This window comes from Theobroma umbraticum, unplaced genomic scaffold (genome assembly GCF_002168275.2).
Source record: "Theobroma umbraticum cultivar Fairchild unplaced genomic scaffold, ASM216827v3 scaffold_95.0, whole genome shotgun sequence".
In the NCBI taxonomy this organism is placed as follows: Eukaryota; Viridiplantae; Streptophyta; class Magnoliopsida; order Malvales; family Malvaceae; genus Theobroma; species Theobroma umbraticum.
Window position 1 is genome coordinate 1,514,697 of NW_018397257.1, and position 7,976 is coordinate 1,522,672.

Genomic DNA, 7,976 nt, shown 5'->3' on the forward strand with positions numbered 1-7,976 from the left:
CATAATCACATCCTAAAAATAAGAATCTATTAAGTAAGAGAAAAAAACATACATTTTCTCTTAGATTTTTATTGTTTGACACAACCACACCAATGATTGATTTCTCAACTAAACAAGTTTACCACTTACTCTTCAAGAATGCTTTCAACTTGAACCTTGAGTAGATAAGGTGTTGAATGTTAGCTTACAAGATGGCAATTGATTTCGTCTCTCTTTTCTTTCTAAAAATTAATGCCTATTTTTCTTTCAAAAAATTTAGCCAAGAATGGGAGAGAGGAAAAGAGATATGGCAAAGTTAGGAGGAGAGAAGTGACAACTGAAACTTTTTTAAGAAAAGTACGTGCGTTTCTTTTATTCCAATCTCTTTTCTTTTTATTAAAACTCTTGTCTCAAAGGTTTAATCAATATCAAATACCTTTGAATTGATCTTGACCATCCATTTAGGTTTATGGAAGTATCAAACATCTTCCATAATTATCAAAATTAAAATTAAAAAATAAAAAATTTAATTCTTTAATTATCATTTAAAATTTTTGATAAAATAAAACTCCTTATTGAATAATAACTGTTATTTTATTATTATCTATTTTTATTTTAAAAAATTAATAATAAATAAAAAAGTAATAGTCAAACATGGAGTTTTCTTTTATCAACATGTATGTCTAGATTCATTTTACAGGAATCCTACTAGCATTATCTTAATTTAAGACAACTTTTATCTTTAATTAAGATAAAAATATTTTATCTTGTCTAAATTAAGACAAATATGTTTTCTTGTTTAAATTAAAACAAAAAATATTTTTCTTATCTTAAATTAAGACAAACATTTTTTCTTCTCAAAATTAAGACCAAACATGATTTCTTGTCTAAATTAAGACAAACATGTTTTCTTATCTAAATTAAGACATAACATGTTTTGTTGTTTAAATTAAGACAAACATGTTAAAGCTACCATTTTGTACAAAATTTATTTAATCCAATAAAACATGCATTCAAACTTAAATAAGTTGAATTCTACAAAGCTAAGTGGGGAATCTATTTGAATATAGATACTCCAAACTCTAATAAATTTAGAATTATTCATAATCTCATTAAAAATAATTCAACTTTATGAACCATGAAATCACTCTACCACAAATTCATGGTTACACTCTTGGATTAACTACAATTACAAAAAATAATTTAATACTTCATATTCATTATTAGTTGTCCAATTGCAAACCTCATATTGTGAACAATCATAACCATCCAATGCTAAAAGGTGAATTTACCATTTTACCTTTTATATCAATTTTTTCCCCTTGTCTCAAATTTCATCGAATTAGCAATTTAATACTTTAGATCTAATCTTTTAAGTATCCAGATGTGATGATTAGCTAATTCATTAATCTATTGGACCCAAATTAATCATCAATCTTCTTAAAATTACTAGAAGTGATATTAATGTTATGAACTCTATTATTTGGATATATGTTTCCAAATGTACATCTTGATTCTAATCCCAATATACAAAGTCTAGATCAACGCTTTATGATGATCATGCTCATGGTATATCAAGATTATAAGGAGATTAAACATGAGTCGACTATCCATCAAGATTTCGTTTCTACTATAAGCAAATAATAAGTGTGAGATCATGATTTAAGTAATGATTAAACTTAAATTTGATTCTCTCATGATTCCAGTTCATGTTATTGTGTCATTACTCAAAATCAACCATTTCAATGATTTGAGACACACCATTCCCTTGAAATGAATCATAGTTTTTTCGTTGGAAGTAATCTGGATACTACAACTTTAACACAATAAAGTGACCAGCTTTGTAATATAGTTGTGAGCAATTTTTAGATTCAATTAAAATACATATCTCCTATGTATGACTTTTCATACAAATGTATTTGAATATCTCAATAGAATCATGGTACCTTAATAACTAGATAATGAATGCTTACTTAAAACAAACTCTTCGTCCTATTATCAAAATGTACTTTCATTACAAATAATTTAAAGGAAATTAAACATGTGAATATACTTATTTTCTAGGGCTCCATATTCTCAAAATTCCTAGCAATCTCCCACTTGCCCTAAACAAGTATGACATATCATTCATTCCAAAACCTTCGAAGTGACCATCGAAACTTTTTTATGCTAAAGTCTTTGTGAATGGATCAATAAGGTTTTACTCTGTTGGAATTTTCTTCATCAGTACTTCTCCACATTGTATGATTTCTCGAATGAGATGATACTTCCTTTCAATATGTTTTGCTGCTTTATGATTCCATGATTCTTTTGAGTTAGCCACTATTTCATTGTTGTCACAATAAAGTGTAATAAGCTTGCCCACATCTAGAATTACTTCAAGGTCCATAAGGAGCTTACGAAACCATACAACTTCTTTTGCTGCTTCACAAACTGCAACATACTCTACCTCCATAATAAAGTCTACAATATAAGATTACTTTACACTCCTCCAAACTATGGCTCCTCCTACAATGGTGAAAACAGATCCTGATGTCAATTTCCTAGAATCAACATTAGATTGAAAATTTGAATCAATTACTACAAAGTCACTTCCAGAATATATAAGCATGCAATTCTTCATTTTACGAAGATATTTAAAAACTCTCTTGACTGCAGTCTAGTGTTCCATGCCTAGGTTTAACTGAAATCTACTAACCAATCCAATTGCATAACAGATATCTGGCCTAGTGCACAGCGTAGCATACATAAGACTTCCAAACAGCAAATGCATATGGAATTCATCTCATGTTTTCAACTTCCTCTAGAGTTTTAGGTGACATCTTCTTAGAAAGTTTGATTCTATGTCTGAAAGGCATAAAACCCCTCTTAGAATCTTGCATAACAAACTTGGCCAAAATCTTGTCTATGTAGGATGCTTGAGATAATGCTATCTACTTGTTCTTATGATCCCTTATAAGTTTGATTCCTAGAACATAGCTAGTTTATTTAAATCCTTTAAATTAAATTGTTGGTTTAGCCTAGCTTTAACTGGTTATAACTTTCCTACATCATTCCCAATGAGTAGAATGTTATCAACATAAAGGACTAGGAAAATAACCTTTTTATCTTGCATTCTTTTATAAACACAAAGTTTGTCAATATTTTGTTGAAAATCATATGATTTGATAGCAGAATCAAATCTTACGTTTCAAGACCTAGATGCTCGATTAAGTCCATAGATGGACCTATGCAATTCACAAACCTTATGCTTATGCCCTTTTTCTGGTTGAGCCATAAAAATACGTTTTTCAAGATCCTCATTTAAAAATATGGTCCTGACATCCGTTTGTTATATCTCATAGTCAAGATATGCAACTATGGATCAAAGGATCCTGATGGATTTAAGCATAGCAATCGACAAGAAAGTTTCCTCATAATCAATCCCTTCTCTTTGGGTAAAACCCTTGGCCACTAGTCTAGCTTTAAAGGTTTTTACCTTCCCATCACTTCCTCTTTTTCTTTTATAAATCCATTTGCACCTTATGGGTTTTATCCCTTCAGGTGAATCTATTAGAATCCACACTTTGTTAGAATCCATGGAGTCCAACTCAGATTTCATTGCCTTATGCCACTCTGTAACATCTATATCATTAATAGCTAACTTATATGTAATAGGGTCAGACTCATGTTCATCTAAAAGTGTAATCATGTTTCTCTCAGACCCATGTATTTTTTTGGTTGTCTCACAACCCTCCCGTTACATTAAGGCACCACCATTTGATGTTCAGGTTGTATTTCTGTTTAAACCTTAAATCAAACTATGTTATGACATCTTCAAAATTAACTTTTAAATTTGAAAGTTAGATAATTCTTTTAAGATAATTTTACTTCTAGTTTTGTGATTTCTCACAAACTTTTCCTCTAAGAAAGTGGCATTCGCTTTAATGAAAACTTTCTTATCTTGAGGAGTATAAAAGTAATAACCTGTTGCTCCTTTTGTATATTCTACGAACAAGCGCACCTCAGTCTTTGGTTCCATCTTTGTGGACTTATGCTTTAAAACATGTGCAAGACACCCCTAAGTTTGCAGATGACATACAAATGATTTATGCCCTATCCATAGCTCTCTTGGTGTCTTAAGCACAGCCTTAGATGGAGTAAAATTGAGCAAGTACTCAGCAATTTGCATACAATGTCCTTAGAAAGAGATTGGAAGGTTAGCATAAGGCATCATTGATATAACCATTTCTAAAAGAGTTTTATTTTTTCTTTCAATTACACTATTATGTTGAGGTGCTCTCGACTTGAACAAATTGGAATAGTATCCCATTGTTAGTGAGATATTGTTGAAATTCATTCGATAATTACTCACCTCCTTGATCTAATCGAAGTTGTTTCAATGGCTTGCCTAGTTGCTTTTTAACTTCGACTTTGAATTCTTTGAACTTTTCACAGGATTCACTTTTTCAATGCATTAAATACACAAAGCCATGTCTTGAGTAGTCATCAATAAAAGTTATGAAATATTCATAACCTCTTCTAGCTTGTATGTTCACTACTCCACACACATCTATGTGCACCAAGTCTAGAATGCTTAGCATTCTATTACCTTTTGCCTTAAAATGCCCTTTAGTCAATTTTACTTCAATACAAGACTCGCAAATAGGCAAAGGACCCTCAACCATGTCTAGTAGAGGACCATCCTTTATAAGCCTATTAAGTCTAGTTTGATTGATATAACTTAAATGCAGATGTCAAAGATAATTTTGATTTATACTAGGTTTTTTGACTCTTTCAGTTTTAAATTGTATTGCTTTTGTATCATTTGCAGAATAAGTCATAGGCTCAAGGAAATAAAGATTATATCTTAAAATTCCAGAACAAATAAAATCCTTATTCAAATAAATAGTGAGTGTCTAACTAAAATAAATTCAATATCTAGACTTTATTAGAACAAAGACAAAAATCAAATTTTTATAAGTCTTTGAAATGTTATAAACATTTTTCAAAAAGAAATTGAAGAATAATGGCTTTCACTTCTAAAGCTAAAATGAATGTGCCATTTGCCATCCTCATCTGAAACTTCCTTTTAGTTAGTTTTCTCCTTTGTTGAAACCTTGTAAACAATTACAAACATGGTTAATGGATCCAAAATCTACTATCCAAGTATCCACAAAATCAACCACTAAATAAGCTTCTAACATATTTAGAAAACCCATACCTTGTTTACTCTTCTAGATTTCTTCTAGGTAAACCTTGCAATTTTGCTTCCAATGTCCTTTCACACCACAATAGAAATATTTTCCTTTGGTGTTGTCTTTTGAAGCAATCTTTTTCTTCATAGGCTTTTCTTTGCTCCCATTGAGCCCTTAAAATTCTTTTTATTTTTCAGCTATCTTCTTTTTACCCTTGGGTTTCAGCTTAGAAGTGAAAACTGCATTTGCTTCAAGCTTCGTTTTCAAATCAAGAACCTCTTTCACATTTTAGAGATCATTCATTAGCCCATTTAGGGTGTAATCCCTAATGTGCAATTCGTAATCCAATTTGAACTGTGAAAATGATGAAATGAAGCTATGAATGATCACTGATATTAGCATTTTCTCATTTATCTCAGCACCATTTAGTTTTGCTTCATTGAGACAAGTGATCACTTTCAACATGTAATCTCTAACTAGCTCCCTAGGTTTCTAGTTAAAGTCCTTAAAAGCATTGATTGCTTTCACCTTAGCAAACCTAGTTTTTGTACCAAACATCCCATGTAAATGCAACATTATGTTAATAGCATCACCAATGCCTTCATGTTGCTTTTGCAATATACTATTGATAGAGGCCAACATATAGCATTTAGCCAGCTCGTTTGCATCATGCCATTTCTCATGATATTCAATATCGCGTGGAGTTGATTCGGGAGTCAATGCTTCAGGCTCACAGTTAAAAAGAACCCATGTGATCTTGTCATAATTAAGGACGATATTAAGGTTTCTTTTCCATTTAGAGTATTTATCACCATTCAAAGTGCATTTGTTCAGCAAAATTGCAAGTGAATTCATATTTGTGATGCAGATATGTTTATGAAAGTACACTTGAAATTATGTAAGCATATTAGTTATTTATGGACTTTGAACATTTCATGGTGCATGTATGCATTATGACAACATTTAAAACTCTATAAATTGTATTATTAGTTCGATGGTTATTTACCTTTCTATAATAAATTAACCAACTATGGGCCGTGAGAATTTACTACCAGAAAAAACCCTATCACTTAACTATGTTACCCAGTATCTTCATACTTAACATGGTTAAGAAACGCCTTCAATTGATCCATAAAGTTTACTAACAGAGCTAATGTAGGTAGGTTAATAGTAAATTAATGTTGAGTGTAACAATCATTGTTTCATTCTATTAAGTTCCTTACTTAGTGAGCCTCTATGCGAGGTCTCACTTCATAACCCACTTAAAAGGATTTGATCCTTTGGGAGACCCAGTCCATCATGATCTAAATTCATGCCCACCTATAAGAAGTGATATGTTTCACATGCCAATAGGCCAACAATGGAGGCTGTGAACTCTAGGATTACTAGCATCCTCTCCCACTCAATATTTTTATACTTAGGGTTTTGATTGACTTTTTGCCATATTTTTTATATGCATATTTAGAATATTTTAAGTCAAATTATGAGCTTGGTTAGATTTCCAACTAAACACTTTTAGTATATAACTAAGTCTATATTACCATATTGTCTAGATATGATTTATTTCCTATACTCATTATGTATCTCATAGCACAAAACTCTTTTTAAACTAAAATACACAATGTATGCTTGGCATTCCCTAAGAGAAGTAGGCACTTTAATTCTAGATAACATGTTTTCAAGCATACAAATAATATCTAATATCATTCATATAGATACATATAAAATATATATATAAAATAATAAGCCACATTAATGTCCATCCTAGAAAAATAAAAAAAAATTACAACTTGTAATTATCTTCAATCTTGTTTGCTTCCGCTTCTTGCTATGATCATATCCATTTGGCACTCTTGAATTTTATGACTAAAATCCCCAACTTTTATTTTAATTTTAACCCAATTTAAGAAAATAATTTTATTTTGTTCCATTAATTAATCTCATTAAGTAATACCAAAATAAAATAATTTTCAATCTAAGGTTAAAATAAATTAATTTTCCAAAAATAAAAAAAAAGTTTTTGGAAAATTTTTAAGAATATATATTTACATATTTTTAAAAAATTATTTATTAAAAAAAATAGAATAGGGCCACCCCAGTGGGTTGTTGCCCAATAGCCCAAGGGTGGGCTGCATGCTTGTAGCAACCCGCAGGCAAGTAGTACTTGCTGCTACCTTGGGGCAGCATTTGCTGCTTCCCAGCAGCATGTGCTGTTGTCCGACAGCAGTTTGTGCTGTTGTCCAACAGCACACAACAAAAGGCTGTGTGCTACCCAATAATACACCCCACCCCCCGTTTTTTCCTAATCACAAAAAAAATTTAATAGCAGAAAAATATTTTTTATAATAACAGAATTTTAATGTAAAAAAAAACTCTTTTTCTTCAAAAAAATTGATACAAGAAAACTCATTTTGCTTAAAAAAAATATTAATAGCCATAAAAAATAAAAGACCAGATATTATTTAATTACCTTTTTCTTTTTAGCTTTCATCTTCTTTCTCCATGGATGCACCAAATATATCAAGTAATCTTAACATTACATGGCTTTTCCTAGTTACATAAATTTAAGAAAAACTTTAAAAAATCAAGAAGAAAACATGACGATGATAGGCCACCCTTTTTGTTACATAGTCAAAAGAAAAGGTTACATGTAAAATTTTTTAGGACAATTAATGTGGCAAAAACCTTAAATCATGTATTATAACACACAACCATACATTGATCACAATAAGATAGTTAAATATATGCAAAGGTGCCAACCATGCAAAATAGATATAGGAAACAAACTTGTAACAATCAATGCCTTGATACCAAATTGTT